We start from the raw sequence: 19,307 nt of genomic DNA, 5'->3' as shown, positions 1-19,307 counted from the left end.
GGAGGTTTTTTGTTTTGTTTTGTTTTTTAAAAATGAAGGAAGATATAGATGAACTTGCAGAGAAAATATCTGGCATTTTGTTTCTCTACAAATTAGAGACATAAATATGTAAATGTGAGAAACAAAAAAGATAATACCATTAACAAAATGGAAATGTAGGTATAGGATATAGGATAGGAAACACATAGCTCTTCATCACTTGAATCCCAGGTAGATAGAGGCTTCTCAGGAGAAAGCATGACTCAATTTTAGCAAAATCAATCTACCTATGGTAGTATAGTAAAACAAAACAAAAGACTGTCTTTATCCACTAACATGTAAGCCATGTGAAGTCATTGTGTGTGTGTGTGTGTGTGTGTGTGTGTGTGTGTACTTAGGAACCACAGTGCTTAGGACATGCTGTTGTGTAGTGGTATCCAAATATATTTCTTTAATCAACAAAGTGTGTTTTTTTCTTGTATTTTACTGTGTTTTAATTTTTCTGTTCTCTCAAAACTCACCCCCAGTAGATTTGATTGTATCTTTTTTGTTCTTTATAAAGTATCTTATGTACATCTTTCATAAGTCTTTGTTTTGCTGTGCAGAATCAATACTATATTTCCCAGCTTCCCTCAGCACTATAACTGACCATGTACTATATTATCAGCACTAAGAGGTAAGGGCAGCCCAAGAAATTCTCTCTCAAGAATTTGAAATCACTGGCCCAGAGTCAGTAGCCTCTATTATTCATTTATGTGACATAGAAACTCTGTCTTGAGACATTTTTTAAATTTCGTTTTCTGAGATTTTCAGATGAATCTACTTAATGTAATCCTAACAAATGTACCATCCCTTCTCCAGGTTCTGTATCTTAGTGTGTATGAGAAATGCTGCCCAGGTATGAATAACAGACATATGAAAGTTGAAATTCCCAAAAGTTAAAATATTATGTCATGTTTACTTTTTGTAATATACCATGTCTTTTAAATATCAGCATGTTTACCATTTATATTAATAGGTGAATATTTTGTTCCTATTCCTACTCAGTACATGTGAATACAAATGCAAACATATTGGTTAGAAATGTGCCAAGGGACAGTCTCACAATGTGCTTATATGTTTTTGTTTGACATGTACATTTTTATTCTGAAGTAAGGAGGTATTTGGCAGTAAATTATCCCCATGATAGCACTTTAAAGCAAATGCATTTTGAGCAAGAGGGATGTGAAACATGCCAAGATGTGTTTCTTCTGCTGAGTAGATATACAGTACATAAATATTCACACAAAGGCACTGTAGGGCAATGAAAACCCTGGATCAGTCCCTAAGAACCCATCTCCCTCCCTTTCCCCTACTTAGTACCACTGTATCAAGAAAACAGAAGTGAAATCTAAACTAGAGACAAATCAGCAACAATTCTAAGAATTTAGATTTCATAGATTTGTCAGAGACTGACATAGATAAAAACAGATCCTTGATGCAGATCAAAGGCCAGACCTTCTATTACCAATTAATTGATAGCTATCTACCATTTTTCTTGGTCCTTGATATATCCTATATTTGGCATACTATGAATCTTGTATGCCAGAAGCTGAGAGTTGGAGACATGAGAAAAATGATGTACATTTTCAATATTGCCCATATTTAAGACTCCTGTGTTCCACTTATGCAACTGCTGATTTACAGGAAAATATTGCATTGACATGGACATGAAAACTGGTCCAGATAAAACAGTATAGAATTTTCCTTAACCTAGATTTATAAAACTCTAGTCAGCCATTGGGATTTTGTTTTCACTTGCAAGGCAATACCTTTTACTCTGCAAATTCTATTATGACTGACGGCCACATTAAAAACAAACAAAAAACTGCTTGGTCTTCAAAGATTTCCAAATGCTGACACTAGGGAACTTAGGGTAGGTGAGGATGTGGTGCCCACTGTTGTAGTTCACAGGAAGCCACAATCAAATATCACAAAACTATTAATATATTTTTATGGCATAATTATTGTAACCGATAGTTGTTAATGTGCAGAAATAATAAAAAATATGTTATGGACAGCATAATGCAGAATGTTTCGGCAGCATTTAGTTTGTACCAAAGTACCTTAAGGCCGGCTGTTGTGAATCAATTACCAAAACAAATTCCATGGAATTTAGCCTACTCTATATGTCATGGATTTTTACAAAATATGTTACTTTATAATTATTTCATTATTGAATGGTAACTTAAGACTGGTGGTAAAAAATGGCATAAAATTTTAGTCATATTTTTCTGGGTCAAAAATGTCAGCTCCATCTATTAAAGAAAGATAAATAATAGGTAGTAAACAATGTTAACTTTATATTATACTAGAAATGAACTTCCTACTTCTATTAGAGAATCTGAACTAGTTTTATATTTAAATAGATAGCAGATGTTAACTAGAGTTATTGTTGTGATCATTTGCAATATTTACAAATATCAAATCATTACATGATATACCTGAAAGTAATGTAATGTTGTAAATGAAATATACTTCAATGAAAAAAAAGAAAAAAATAGACATTTTGATTAAGTTTTCTAAGATTTTTGCATATTTAAAATTTTTATCTTAATGTTACCACAGATAAATGGAATTTCTAAGAAATAAGTTCATGTAGACACTAGAGCTTGATTAAATATCAAGGCAGTTTCAGTAACTCATATAAATGCATATTCTGTGTGTGTGCATATGTGCACTGCCTGTGAGTTTTTCTCATAGTACTGCCTAACTGTTTTTTGAAAAGTATGTTGTTGGATCACTTGGAAGCCTGAGAGAAAGGATAGTGAGATGAGTACAAATCTACTGGCTTTAGTAGAAGTATAAAATTGCATATCCTATTTGAGCTTTTGTTTGTTTTTTAGAGATTATATTTAACCATTGTTTATTTTGTTAACTTCTATTGTGTAACATAAATAAATGAATATAGTTTTAAAAGCTGACCATATAGTTAATGTTAAATACACAAATCTGATAGAAGAGGGTAAACAGCATACTCTGAGCTAACTTTCTATTAATATATAAGAATAGTATGTGCTTTGGGCTCTGTTTTTATGCACATCTTTTGAAAATTCACATCTGAATAAACTCATATCTTGTTCTAAGCTTCCACCATCACAATCAAATATACAATTCTGGGTGTTCTGTGGGAATTATGAAAAAGTGTAGCAGCAGCATATGCAGTCTATCCCCAAATTACTACCAACCCCCCACCAACGTGTTGATAGGTTGAACTTTTATGACTTGGAACATATAAATAATGCTATTCGTGGTGGTTTGGTTTCAGTCCAGTCTTCAAATCCAGTTAACCCAAAATGTAATTTAAAAATTGATTCTAATCTCCATATGTAATTATATTTTTATGGGAAAATAAATCAGTATGCCTTTCTCACTGAAGCACTAATGTCATACTTGTTACTATTTTACTTCTTTAGACTTTTAACTTTTGAAAAGGGTTTGTAAACACTCTACTGGTGTAATATATTATTTTTGCAGCAAATATTACTTAGCCCCCAGCACTGCCCCCTCCATGGGAAGATTATACTTCCTTATCTCTTGACTTTGAGCTCAGTCATGTGAGTTGCTTTGGTCAGTGGATGCATTTCACACAGAACCTTTAAATGTGCTTGGGCTATTGCCCTTGCTGTCCTGGGTGTTTGCCTTTGTCATAGGGAGACCATCCCTTGAGAAGCCCCTGCCCCAGAACAGAAAATGTAGAGCAAAGGCTCCACAGGCAACCCTTAGATGTGGGAATGAAAAATAGGTTATCATTTCCCACTGGCATTTCATGGTAATTTGTATATGTTAACTATTGTTTCAGTAATTCTTCATAACAACCACCTACAAGTCCGTGGAGGTGTCTCAAAAGGAGACTCAAAGGTTAAAAAAAATGCTACAAGATTTATGTCTGAGTTAAACTAAGAGCATAAAATTTTGCATATGAAGGAGATGACACTCTAAATTTTATCACGTAAGTCAGTCCTGTTAAAAAAAAACAAAACAGGCATGTTGGGTGGCTCAGTTGGTTGAGAGTCCCAACTCTTGGTTTTGGCTCAGGTCATGATCTCAGGGTTATGATCTCAGGGTCATGAGATGCAGCCCTGTGTCAGGTTCCATTCTCAGTGGGGAGTCTTCTTGAGATTTTCTCCCTCTCCCTCTGTCCCCCCGTACTCTCTCTCCCTCTAAAATAAATAAATCTTTAAAAACAATTTAAAAAAAAGTAGTATGTTTGAAAAGTGAGACATTTTTTGAAAATACCTCTTTTACTCACACTCCCTTGCCATAATTGGTTCTACTTTGAATAACCCAGGGAAAGAAGAATAATGGTAGAAAATTAATGATGGACATTTAAAAACATTGACCAATGATAACAAAATCAACAAAGGATGTAACATTAGCAACATAATATTGGAAAAACAAAGAAACAGAGACTCTGAAAACTGTCAAAATATTAAAAATCGTATTTGATAGGAGATAGGAGAATTTTTGGCAGTATGAGGTCTGGACAGGTGTCAGGGACAAGAGGAATTAGGGAAATATTCTAAAATTACAGAGGAGAATATATTACTAGTGCTTGAAAAGCAAGGAAAACAGTATAACTTTGTGTCATGCCAGGAGAACCTGAGAAAGATCTATCTCCTGATGAGTAAGCTTAAGAATGGTTCCCCATCACCAGAGGTAATATCCTTAGTCACAAATAAGATTTTTTAATAATAAGGATAAAAACAGAAAGAAGGTATATTGGGGTATTCTTGATAGCATGTAAGGAATGCCTGGAGTAACAAGGTGCTAGCTGTTGGCCTGTTTATTTCTGTCCTAATATTTCTGTTAAAATGGTTCTTCTTCAAACCACGTTCAGATAACTGAGACAGAATTGCCCTTGGTTTTCATGAGCAAGTTACCCATTTCCTTGATTGCTAATCATCACCAACATTCAGTATGTTTAAAGGTGCACTGATGGAGTAAGCATGCTTATTTTAAGGTTTGATGTGGATATTTATTCAGATGTTACACAACTGAAAGCCAAAGGAGCATAAAACAGAACATTCCTAAGGAATTGTGGGAAAAGGTGATTGCTAACAGTTAGGCAAATAGCCCCAGGTAACTTGTCTTAATCTTTGTTTTTGCCTAGACATAATACATGGATTCTTATTTATCAGTCAGTATTTTCTCAGGAAGAATCATACTAAAAAACAAATTTCTTCTAATATTGCTTTTTTACCATTTATTAAAATCTTCAAAATTCAAGCATTCTTTCAAATAAAAATTCACACCTCAGGCGTTCTTTAGCTTTTCCCTAAATTTTTATTTCTAGGCTAGGATTGAGGAAATAAGAAAAAATCTTAACTTGCATAGATGAATGCACAGAAAGTTGTAAAATGTGGTTTTACATGTCCACAATTTAGATTCCACATACAAGTGAGAGCATAGAGTATTTGTCTTTCTCTTACTTATTTCACTTATTGTAACACCCTCAGGTTCCATCCATGTTGTTGCAAATGGCAAGGTTTCATTCTTTTTTTTATTAATGAATAATATTCCACTTTGTGTGTGTGCGTGTGTATATATATCACATTGTCTTTACCTATTCAACTGTCAGTGGACACTTAGATTGCTTCTGTATCTTCGCTATTGTAAATAATACCACAATGAACATCAGGTTGCATATATCTTTTTGAGTTAGTGTTTTGGTTTCTTCAGATAAATATCCATAAGTGTAATTGCTGAATCATATGGTAGTTCTATTTTTAATTTTTTGAGGAACCTCCATACTGTTTTGTATAGTGGGTGCACGCACCAATTTACATTCCTACCAACAGTGCACAAGGGTTCCCTTTTCTCCACATCCTCTTCAGGATTTGTTATCTCTTGAATTTTTGGTAATAGCCATTCTAACAGGTATGAGGTGATATCCCATTGTGGTTTTGATGTGCATTTTTCTGATGATTCATGATGTTGAACATCTTTTCATGTACCTGTTAGCCATCCATGTCTTCTTTGGATAAGTGTCTACTTAAATCCTCTGTTCATTTTTTTTTTTTAAAGATTTTATTTATTTATTCAACAGAGACAGCCAGCGAGAGAGGGAACACAAGCAGGGGGAGTGGGAGAGGAAGAAGCAGGCTCATAGCGGAGGAGCCTGACGTGGGGCTCGATCCCATAACGCCGGGATCACGCCCTGAGCCGAAGGCAGACGCTTAACCGCTGTGCCACCCAGACGCCCCTAAATCCTCCGTTCATTTTTTAATTAGATTTAATTTTTTTTTTAATTTGCTCTTGTGTTGTGTGTGTTCTTATATATTTTGGATATTAACCCCTTATCAGGCATGAGGTTTGTAAATATTTTCTCCTGTTCTGTAGGTTGCCTTTTCATTTTGAGGTTTTTTTTTTTTTTTTTTTTTTTTTGCTGTGCACAATTTTTTTTGTTTAATGTAGTTCCATTTGTTAATTTTTGCTTTTGTTAGGTGTCCGATCCAAAAAAATTGTTGCTAAGACTAATGTCAAGAAGCTTTTTGCCTATATTTTCTTTTAGTATTTCTGTGGTTTCAGGTTTCATATTCAAGTCCGTAATCCATTTTGGCTTAATTTTTGTGTGTGGTATAAGACAGTGGTCAAGTTTCATTCTTATGCTTGTGGCTGTCTGGTTTAACCAAAACCATTTATAAGAGACTTTTCTTTCCCTATTGTATATTCTTGGGTCCTTTAGTCTTAAGTTAATTGACCATCTATGTGTACATTTGTATCTGAGCTCTCTAGTCCATTCCATTGATCTGTGTGTCTGTTTTTATGGCAATAGCACACTGTTTTGATTACTATAGCTTTGTAATACAGTTTTAAATCAGGTGGTATGATGCTCCCTGAGTGGTGAGCGTGAGCATGTTTATTTTGTTCCTGTTCTTAGAGGAAATGCTTTTAGCTCTTCACTGTTGAGGATGATGTTAGCTGTAGGCTGTACTATAATTTTTCATCTTCAGTGCAAACCTGCAAAATAGATATTATTTCCCCCTGTTCTACACGTGAGGAAACTGATGCTCATTAAGACTAAAAAACTTTGAGAAGTTTATTTGTTTCTCATAATTCTGTAAAACATGCTGCTTAAATAGAAGCTACGGCTATCTGCTTCAAAGGTTTGTTTTTTTTTTTCCTTTCTTTCTAATGGTAATGTTATCATTTCTATTAGCTTTTATTGGTTTTAGGTGCTTTTTGAGTTTTTAAACATTTGCTGAGTCATAAGAAGGTGAAATTTGTATCTTTTTTCAGCATTAATGAGATATAATTGACATATAACATTGTGTAAGTTTAAGGTGTCAACATGTTGATATGATACACTTTTATATATTGTATATGAAGGGTAAAAACTTCCAGTTAGAAGATGAGTAAGTTCTGCAGATCTAATGTATAGTATTGTAATGATAATCAACAGTACTATATCATATACTTGAAAGCTGCTAAGAGGATAAATCTAAAATTTTCTCACCACAGAAAAGAAATGATAATTATACAATATGATGGGAGGTGTTAGCTAATTTTGTATTTTATTAAACATTTTCCCTTGCTTGCCATGTCACATTAGAACATTCAAAACTGTATTAATAATGGTGCAAACATCTTTCTTTCTCTATTACAGATACCAGTGGATTATGTCACTCCTCCGCTTGCCACCTATAAAGACTCTTTTACAATAGAAATCTCAACTCCTTGCTTTGATTCTGAGACCCTACATAAAGAAATTGCACTACATTAATACAATATACTACGGTTAAGTAATAAGAAGGACGAACTATCGGTTCATGTAACATGTCTGAATTTCATATGTGTTATGCTAAATGAAGTCATATCTGGCTTCTAGATACATGTTTCATCTTGTCTCTCTCATCCTTCTCCTTGTCTACTATGCTGAACACTCACTGACTTCTTTTAAGTTGCTCATACACGCCATGCTCTTTCATGCCACCTACGGTTTCTGCATCTTCAAAAATCCTATCCATTTTTTCTGTGCATATCTTGTTTTCTCTTTTTTCCCCCCAGCTTTACTGTCACATGGTTAGAGAATTCTTCCCTCACCTCACCAGCCTTCTACCATATGACTCTCTATTAAATCTATCTACATTGTATTAATTTTTCAGTAATGAAGATTAAAATGATACAAAGATACTATATGGTCACACATTCTAAAATATTTGAGGATTTTTTCTTTTCTAAATTAAGGGATAATTTAATTTCTCTCTTCTTTTGAATATAGGTTCCCAAGTCAGGCTGTAGGATCACTTGAAAAATACCAATTAGGCAATTAAGTAATACCTAGACACATGTCAGAAATAAGAAAAATAGCTGCATTAAGCACTGGAACAGATAGAATGTTATATACACTATTTTGAAAAATATCAATTTAAGCCTCTAACTTAACACTTTCAGAAGCATGGTAAAGAAATTTATATAAAGGAGTGACTCTCAAACATTAACATGCATCAGTATCACCATCGAAAATACTGATTTCTGGGCTCAACTCTCAGAGATTCTGATTCAGAGGGTCTGGTGTAGGGCTGAATTTTAGCTTTTGTAATACATACCTAGTTAATACTGATGCTGCTGGTCTGTGGACCACACATTGTGAATGACTGTAATACAGGAAACACTGGGGTGGGGGCAGAGAGGGATGAGGGGAAGTACTGGATTCTGACTTCAGGTAGGAGGGAGAGGAAGCCAGTATTTGGCGACTGAGGAGCCCACAGGGCCAGAGGAATTGAAATCCCAAGATTAATTTTTGACCCAGAGTTTTTGTTTCTGAAATGTTTAAAACAATTCATGAATGAACTAATAACATTGCCACTCATGAAAATATATTATTTGAGATACAGTCAAGGAACCGTAGTGTACTTGACTGCAAAATGTGTAACAAAATACTTCCTGACCAATATTAGATTTAATCAATTTACAACACATTTCAAAGAATTACATAATCATTCACATCTGTCTGCATGTGTGGAATGCTCTAAAGAACCCTATCAAAATTTAATTTGAATCCAGTGTTTGAGCAAATCTGGTTTAAATAATTTTTCTGTGGATAAGGGACAGCTTCCTTTCCACTTTTGTATGTGTTGTTATTTAAAAGCCCTACCTCTGTCCCTGAAAAGGTAGAATGGAAAGTGCATGAAATTGGAGTAGAAATGCATGACCTCTATTTTCTTGCAGGGATTTTTTCGTAGGTTAACAAGATTTTCACTTACTGCATGTTTGATATCTTTTGATGAGAGAAGCTATATAAATATCAAATATTATTCTAGGCAAAGGGTTCATTAGGTCTTTATTTTCCATTAATTTTGCCAAAACCAAATTGGCACTGTATGCAATTCTACAAAATGTTTGGCAACCACTTGTTTTCTGTCAAAGTCATGTCAATATACAGATGGATTCCATTTTCACAGGAACTTAAATAAAGTGATATTCAAGATTAAAATTTGGGATGAAATAACTATTAATGTGTGAAATGCCTTAAGGAATTTATGCAGTAATGCAGACTGTGATGAAATACCATAAAAGCTAACTAAATTATGAAACTACTCAGGAAAATAGATGGAGTTGAATATGTTATTATGATGACCATTGGCAGTCTCATGTAATCACACTATACCAATAGCAAAGGGAATATTTTTAAATTTAAAATTACACAATGAGTAAATCTGGCCAGAAATAACTCCTAATGTTGATATAAAGAAATTACATCTCCCTTGGGATAAGTGCTATTTGTTACTGTCTGAGCACATCATAAAACTCTAATGCTACATTGTGAAAAATTGTGTGTGTGTGAGTGAATGTGCACAAGGGTGAAATATTGAGAGTCATGAAAGAGACCCTGTGAAAGTAGACTACCTTGGCTCTATGGCCCATGAGCAGCTTGATATTTCACAGGGCTGAGTGTTAGTTACTTTTATATGCTTTAGAATTATCTAAGATTAATGATTTAATCATATCTAATAAGAGGAACTTAACTAGGGGGTCTTTACAAAGAGACACAAACTGTTCTTACTTCAGTCTTTCGATTAGTTTATTGATAGCAAACCCTGTGTTCCTATGGAACTTAGTGGAACTTAGTTTGTATTCTATTAGGGAAGGCACATAAATTAAATATATATATATAATATGTGAAATACATGTTAAATATATAATAAGAATATGAAATGTATTGACAGGGTCATGGCTTTATAGAAAAGTTGGAGCTGTTTAGGTAATAGAGTTTGAGATGATGCCATTTTAAGAGAGATATCAAAGCAAGTGTCTTTGAGGGAGTAATATTTGAGCAGAGATCTGAAAGTGGGCAACAACCTACGGGAAGAGATTTCCAGTTTGAAAAAATAAGGGTGCATGAATACAAACATACTTGTTATTTTTAAGGAACATCAGTAAAGCCAGAGGAATACATGGAGGGAAACTATGGCCTGGGACAGACACATCATGAAGGCATGAAGCAGATCATGTTAGCCTTATAAAAATTTATATTTTAATCTAAATTGAATGTAAATCCATTAGGACATTTTGAGCAGGAAAATGACATGATCTGACTCATTTATAAGTAAGGGATAAATTCTGTCTGAATGTGGAAGTTTGCAGATTTAAGTAACTTTGGAATATAGGCACATACTTTTGAGCCTATTAAGGTGCTACTGTTATTCTGATGAAATATTAATTCAGAATAATATTTAAATGCATTTTAATTTAAAATGACTTACTGTATGCTAGGAATACTCTCTAAGTGCTTTATTCTTCCTGTGAAAAACACTTATTACATCTATGCACAGCTTTTAAAATAATGATAAAATAAACACATGCAGTTTCTATCAGGCTTATGTTAAAGTCCTAATGACCTCTTTTAGAGGCCTTTTATGTTTTTTATTAAATATATTTCTAAGAATTTTTGTGTCTCATGTTGCTATAAGTGAAACTTAAAAAATATAATACCCAATATTGCAATGCTAGCATATAGAAATGATTTATAAGTTAACCTATTATCCAGAGATTTTGCTAAATTGTTTTATTAGTTTTAGTCATCTTTGTAGTTTCTTTAGGATTACCTATATGAAGAATCTTTTCATCTGAAAATATAGTTTAATTTCTCACATTCTAATCTTCATGCATTTTATTCTTTTTTATATCTTCTTGCACTGGATATTACCTGCAAAATGTTGTAGTGGTAAGAGCAGACATTCTTACCTGTTTTCCTGATCCTAGGGGGAATTTGTCCATGTTTATCACTAAGGAGGCTAGGAGTATGGCTCTATAGATGTTCTTTATCAGATGGAAAAGGTTCGCTTCTGTTATGTTTCTAAGAATTTTCATCATGAATAAATATTTAATCTAGCACACGTGTTTCTTCATCACATCAAGATGATCTTAATGTAGGTCTCCTTTCATTGTCTTCTTCCTTAAATGTGGGTCAGATTTTCCTGGTTTTTGTAATTAGAATTGTATTCTGTATACTGCGAATGCTATGTTATGAAGGCTCTAAATTCTATTTTGCTCTTTGATACTGAAGAGCCTTGATTTTCATTTGTTTGTTTATCTTAGCTGGAAATACTTGGCTCTATCCAAAATGAAAGCTCCATCTCTTAGGTGGAAGCTTAATTCTTAATTCAATTTTTTTTTTAAATTCATTCTCAGAAGGAGTGTATGTAGTACATTCGTAGTTCAGAAGTGAGTCAGATATTTAGGAAGAATTTGTGCACAACGTGCAGGGTTCCCAAATAGTGTTTCCCTTTTTTTTAGGGATTCAAACCTCATTTTTCAGCAGATACAGATGCCTTACACTCTGCTTCTGATTCTTCAGGACAGAAAGACTGTTTTCTCTTAGTGCTTTATGCCTTACACAATGCACTGACTTTAGCCAGCCCTCAGGCTGAAAGCTGGAAAAATGTGTAACTATATCTGTGCCACTTCCTACTTTCGAATATTGACTTATCTTCAGAATCTGCCTTGCCTTCAGATGTTGTAAGTTTGTGTATTTGTGTGTGTGCACTTTGTTTTTTTGAGTTTATATTTGCTGTGACATCATTGAGTTCTGCAAGAACTACTTAGCTAGAAAATAAGCAAAATTCTTTATCTTCTTACTTTTAACCTATCTGATTTTTTCAATATAAGAAAATTTTGTATAGACAGTGCTTAATCTTTGAAGGTCTGAAACTATTCCTTTTCTTCAAAACCTTGCTTGACAAATTTAGCTAAGTATTACAACTATGTAGGCAGTTATTTCTTCCACTGTAATTTGAAAATATCACTAAAATTTCAACTGGCCTATCTCGATTTGCAGATGACATGATCCTTTACATAGAAAATCCCAAAGGGGCACCTGGGTGGCTCAGTTGGTTAAGCATCTGAGTCTTGATCTCAGCTCAGGTCTTGATCTCGGGGTCATGAGTTCAAGCCCAGTGTGGAGCCTACTTGGAAAAAAAAAAGAAGAAAAGAAAAAAAAATCCTAAAGAATCTACAAACCAACAAAACCTAAAGCAAAACTACGAGAAATAATAAATTCAGCAAAGTTTCGGGGACAAGATCAATATAAAAATTGTTTTTATATACCAGCAATGATCAATAAAACAGGAAATTAAGAGAGCAAATCTATTTATAATAGTATCCAAAATAATCATATGCCTAGGAATGAATTTAATGGAGGAATAAATTTAATGCAAAAAAATATATACTGGAAACTATAAAACAGTGCTGAAAGGAATTAAAGACTTAGATGAAATGGAAAGACATTCTGCATTCATGGATTAGAAGACAATGTTATTGAGAAGTCAAAACTACCCAATGATCTATAGATTTCATACAATCCATACTAAAATTCCCAATGGCTAATTCTATGGATGTGGAAAAGTAGATCCTGAAATTCACATGGAATTGTGAGGAACCCAGATTTACCAAAATGATCCTGAAAAAGAAGAACAAAGTTGGAAGTCTCACAATTCCTGATTTCAAAAATTTGCTATGAAGCTACTGCAATAAATACAGTGTAATACTGGTATAATGATAGACATTTAAACCAATGGAGTGGAATTGGGAGTTCTGAAATAAACTACATCTATAATCCTATGATGCTGGACAAGTTGCCAAAGCCATATAATGGGGAAAGAATAATCTCCTCAATAAAAGATAATGGGATGACTGGGTATCCATAGGCAATAACATGAAGTTGTACGCTTATTTCACAACATATACAAAAAAACAGCTCAAAATAGATCAATGGTCTAAATAAAAGAGCTAAGGAGAGGAAATGAAGAGGGACTGCTGAATAGGGACAGAGTTTTCCTTTGGGATGATGAAATATCTTGAAACTAGAGAGAGATAGTGGTTGTACAATGTAAATGAACTAAATGCCACTGAACTGTAAGCTTTACAATGGTTAATTTTATGTTAGGTGAATTCACCTAAAAAATTACACTGCTATTATTTTTTACAGATGGACAAAAATTCAAGATTTACAACATGTTCTGTTGGAAAGGCTTGTGGGGAAACAGGTGCTCTCATATGCTGCTGATGGCAATGCAAAACAGCACAAACCCCATTGAGGGGAATTTGGCAATAGCTAGCAAAATTGCATGTGTATTAGCCCACTTCTAAGAATAGCTTCCATAGATGCAGTGGTGAAAAGACCAAATGATGTATGTGCAAGTCTATTCAGTGGAACTCTTTGTAATAGCAAAATAGTAGAAACAGGGTAAATGTCTATCAGTAGGGATTGGTGGAATAAGCCAGGTTTCATTCACAATGGGTAGCTCTGTGTCTGTAAGAAAGACTGAGGAAGATCAATTCACTGCTGTGAAGAGATTGCTGGGGTGGGTTGTTCCATGAAAAAAGCAAGGTGAATGTCCAGAATAGACAAAGCTACAGAGACAGATCTATAGAGATTAGGGTTTGGCTATGGCTGGGAGGAAAAGGCATAGGAGATAGGAAGATAAGGAGTTTCTTTTTCAGTAATAAAATTAAATGGTGATGATTGTACAACTCTGAAAATACTAAAATCCATTGAATTGTACATTTAAATGGGTGAACTTTATAGTATGTGAATTATATCTCAATAAAGTTGTTACAGAAAAAGAAAAGTGATAGAATTGGCCCGTGGATGTGGAAATCTATCAAATTGCGTATTTTAGGTCATTGAGCTACAGTAAATTAATAGTCCAGAGGCAATAGTTCAGGTTAATGGAGATTTTCATAAAATATTGTTACTTGGAGAGACCTCCATAATGGGGGCAGGGGTGAGAAGGAAGTGATTTCCAATCTAGGTTAAAATAACATAAAGTTCCAGGAAATAATTTCTGAGATAAAGCAGGGAATGCTTCCTCATTTAGAAGGCCAAGAACCAAACTATTGGAAGCGAAGTGAAATGGGCCTACAGAGTTGTTTTAGAGCTCTTTCTTACCTGAAGAAAAAAATATTTCAAACTGGCTCATGAAGTGTCAGAAAAGCAAATGGAAAAACAGCAGCCAAAAGTGTAAGTAAGCTGATCTGGTATCTAATCTTGCCAGGACTAGTTATAGATGAATTATAAGAAAAGTCTAGAAGAATTCCACAGGAGAGCATTAAAAATAGGATCTGGGAAGGAGTCTAGGAAAGGAATAGTTTCTTTGGACAGCCTCTTTTTGTTTATGCGTATCTGATTCTTTCATGTTAGCTGGAAATTCCTGTAGAATGGGTCATTGTACACTTTTCACAGTCAGAATGGGGGAGGAAAATGAGAAAACCGAGGAGAAAACCAGTGGCATAGAAGGAGATGGTAACAGAAGGGAGCAAGCTATATTCGTGGAGGCTGTAAGGTGTCAGGTGACAAGATAAGTAGACAAAAAGTAGTTGATTATAAATTAGCCCAACCAGAATAATTTTGCAGTGATTTAAAAGCAATTAAAGAGTCACATCATCACATTAAAATCACTTTAATATTCAACTTGTCTGTCACCTGTCAAAACAAGTTTTTTTTTTAAATAGCTCTTATGTAAAATATTCCATAGTAAATTTAAGAACATTCAATCGTTGATTATATTTGTATAAGTAAAGGACATATGAATAAAATGAGTCCTACAGATAATTTGATCCTTTTTTTTTGTAGTATATGCTGGAGATTGAATATTTGTGGAGTTATTGCTCTGATTAAAATTTACTTACACACCTTAATATTCCAGAGACTGGATAATAAATATACGGAGAAATGACTCACGTTTAATCTAGCAAACTAGATTTCTTGATTTTAAGAGGTTTATGTCATGGACTTTTGAAAATGGTGTTTTTAAAGGACACCTAATACTGATAGGGAAAGCTGGTTTAGAAAAAATTACCAGTTTTTTTTTTTTTTTCCTTCTCCCTTCCCTTGACCGATATCGAATTCAGTGCATTTAAAAACAAAGCGGGAATTTACTTGAATGTTAAACATAGGAGACTTTATGTTTGGTAATCATAGAAAATAGTTTTCTCATTTCCTCAACTTACTTTCTCCCCAGAACATTTTAGATGCTTCCCAATCGTTAATTCATATACTTATATCCAAGATGTAATAGATTATTATAGTTCTTTGTTGATTTTAAATCTAAAGTGTGGATTTAGGATTCAACTCTAATACTAGTTTAGTTTCTTTTGGCATTTTATCTTTTCAAATGTTATCCAAATGGAACAAAAATGTTCTCTAACAACTCATAGGAGAAAAAAGGGAGAAAAAATATTTTTGATGGTTTGTTCAATCTTTTAAATTTTGTTCTCATTTTTACTCCTATATAGAGACAATCTAAAAGCTATATTTTAAATCTAAGGAAAGAAATCCCAAATGCCAGGGACCAAGAGATTTATTTATTTAATTTGTGATGTTTGAAAATTATAATGTGGAGTTCATGATTATAGTTTTGGAGTTCTGGAGGCAATTACTTTTTATAAACAAAGTATTATTCTATTATTGTTATTTTATGTTATTATAGTTCAAGAAAGTTGTCTCAGCAATTTGCATTTTTAAGTAAAACATTGTTCTTCGTTTTCTAAATATTTTTTGTGTATCGACTATGTGCAATTACTATTCTAAGCATTGAAAATGAATGGTAAGTCATTGAGCTGAATTTTACCTCCATCTCCAGGTCTCACTTAAAAGTCATCTTTCCTGTAAAAACTTCCCAAGTATTCTAGTCCACACTGATCTTTTTTTTTTTCTTTCTTCCATCTAAGTTTATGTTAACATTAGTCATTTGGATTCATCAATCAATTAAACACTTATTTGTTGAGTGCTGACAATATTCCAGGAACATAAAGCAGATATGATATTTGATTATGTATTCTTTTATATTTCTCATTTATTATATACATGTATGTATTGTCAAGAAAACCTTGAAGATTATATCATTTTAATTTGTTTTCTCACAGAATTGGGCACAAAATAGGAATGCAATAAATATATCTTGAATTGACTAAATTATATATATGATAAACTTAGAATAAACAGTTGTTAACTTGTCATCTTATGATCAATAACCCTATTAATTGGGTGATGGGCCTTCTTTTTATTTATTTATTCTTTTTTTGTTTTAAGTAGGCCCCACACCCAGCATGGAGCCCAAAGTGGGCCTGAACTCATGACCCTGAGAGCAAGACCTGAGCTGAAATCAAGAGTCAGATGCTTAACCGACCGAGCCACTCATGTGCCCCTGGGTGATGGGCCTTCTTAATGTTAAACATTTTTGGGGCTCCTGGGTGGCTCAGATGGTTAAGATTCTGCCTTCGGCTCAGGTCATGATCTCCAGGTCCTGGGATTGAGCCCCATGTCAGGCTCCCAGCTCAGTGGGGAGTTTGCTTCTCCCTCTGCCTCTGCCTCTCCCCCTGCTTCTGCTCTCTCTCTCTCTCAAATAAGTAAACAAAGTCATTTAAAAAATTATTAAACGTTTTCATTGTGCCTGACCTAGGAAGGAAGGAAGGAAGGAAGGAAGGAAGGAAGGAAGGAAGGAAGGAAGAAAGGAAGGAAATGAATGGTAAGCCAGAACAAAGTCATCTTAACACCCAGCCCCTCCCACCCCACTGCCATGATTACAGATTCAGTTAAATAAGAAATTAAAGAAACGTAATTTCAGGTGAGGAAACAGAATGCTGTAAACTTTTAAAAGGGAAACTGATCCATCGTGGATGTAATGTCATGGATAAATTTTTTGAATATGTTAGTTAACATCTAAAAGAAGAGTAGGAGTTAATAAAATGAATAAATGAAGGGAGCTCACATTTTAGAAATGTGGGAAGTTCCAAGGGAAAGTGGGAGAAGAATGGCTGCAAATAACTGAAAAGAAGTCAGTATTGTCCCCATTTTGATCGAAGACTTAAAGTGACATATTATTTGAGAGTATCTTAAAGTAACTTTGTAAGTATCTCATTGCTAATCAGATAGAAGTATGCAGATTCAAACCTGGTCTGTCTGATGCTAAATCTCCTGATGATAGAGATAAATCCAAAATTTAAACACAATATGGAAGAATTGTCATGATCTGGCCCTAGCTTTCCTTTTAATCTAATGTTCCATTCCGTCTCATGTAAACTGCATTTCAAAACAAATGATATGGTAAAATCTTAGAATCCCCTTAGAACCTGGCAAAACGTCTTGCTCTAGTAGGAACTCAATAAATATTTATTGAATTTTCATTAACATTTCCATTGCCATAATAATGCAGTTTGAACTGTAAAAAGAAAAAACCAAAATAGGTAGTGCTTATCAAATAAAAAAAGCAGACAAGTGTTTGTTTTTGTTATTTGAGAATAAAATACAATTTAGCCAAAATAGCATGATAAATAGTCTGTGACAACTGTTGCAAAACAGAGGAGTTAGTTCTCAGTAAAATTTTAATTAATCCCTGAGCAAAAGAAATATAGTATCAAATATGTACAGTTATTTGAAATATTTTAAGTTTTTGTTTTCATAAGCACTTATAATTTATGTCACTTTGCTTGGTTTTACATAGCTTATAAGATGGCTTCAATGTTAAGTCTTTTTGGAACCTGAGAGACTATGAATAAATAAAACAATAAATTTTTTCATCTCAGAAACTCATCTCCTCATTGTTTGAAATTGTGTCATTTGCTTTGTATAGTCAATTTATAATGGAAAATTGTCATATGAATTAATAAACTAAATACCCTTTTCAATTATGCACACAAAATTATGTTACTAAATACAAAATATGTATCCTAATTATAAAATACAGTTGAGCTATTACTTGAGATACATTCTCTGGTAAAGTTTCTAATGAAATTCTAAAGCCAAATGGTTAGTAGTTTTATTATCATGATATGACTTACATTCTTGGTGTCTTGTGGTTTCATTATTTTCTATGTTGTGACCCCAAAACATTTATGCCTTCTAACCAATTATCTAACTCTAAGCCCAGTCCATTGAGGGAGAAATCTGTGGCAAAGCTTAAGATAATAACTTCTACTTTATGTTTCACCATGATGCGGAAAGTTTTTATTATTCCTGGGCTGGTAGAGGGAGTTAAGGTGGGGGCTCCTCAGCGATGGCGTACCAAGTGCATTAAATGAATTTCTTAATCAAACTCTATAACAATCTTTTGAGGGATGAATTCTTCTTCTATTTAATATGAAGAAAGTGGCATGCCTCTGGTCACACAGCAGTAAGAAGTACTGGACTGTTTTTCTCCTGTAGTTTTCAGGTCCATGTGGTTGGAATCTTCTGAGTTAACCTTTAAGCTGTATAACTTTGAAAGGAGGTAGACCCACTGATCGCAATTTTATTTTGAGAAAGCTGAAAGGAGCTCTGACACTTCCATCTTCCGACTGTGTAAACTTGGGAAATTTACATAATCTTCATGAGCTTCAGTTTCATTCTCTATAAAATGAGAATAATAGCAATTATCTTTTGAGGTTGTTGGGATAAATTAATGACATAAAGCGTATAAACCATATTGCCCAGTGCCTGGCACGGAATCACTTTTGCTGTTGTTAATTCTAATGACAGAAACACTGAAAATAGTAACCTAATCAGAAATTGAGGCTCTTTCCTAGCAGCCTGTGTTTAGGTGAGTTGTCGTTAATTGAATCCTCTGTATAACTAGAATAAACTTACTACCTCTAAGAATTTTTGTAAAGGTTAAAACTGATAATGTATATAGTGCTCCTGGCAGAGTGTCTGACATATTGTGAGGTCTTAACATATATTTATATGTTACTCTTCTCTGTGTGAATTACCTTAGCTACAATTTTAATGTGTAGGAAATGGGACCATTGAAAGATGCAGGGACCACCAACCGAGTCTGAAAATCTTTATGAGCTTTTAAATCTCTGTG

This window comes from Ursus americanus, chromosome 17 (genome assembly GCF_024610735.1).
Source record: "Ursus americanus isolate L20-20 chromosome 17, mUrsAme1.1.p, whole genome shotgun sequence".
Taxonomy (NCBI): Eukaryota; Metazoa; Chordata; class Mammalia; order Carnivora; family Ursidae; genus Ursus; species Ursus americanus.
This window is presented reverse-complemented; position numbering follows the sequence as displayed.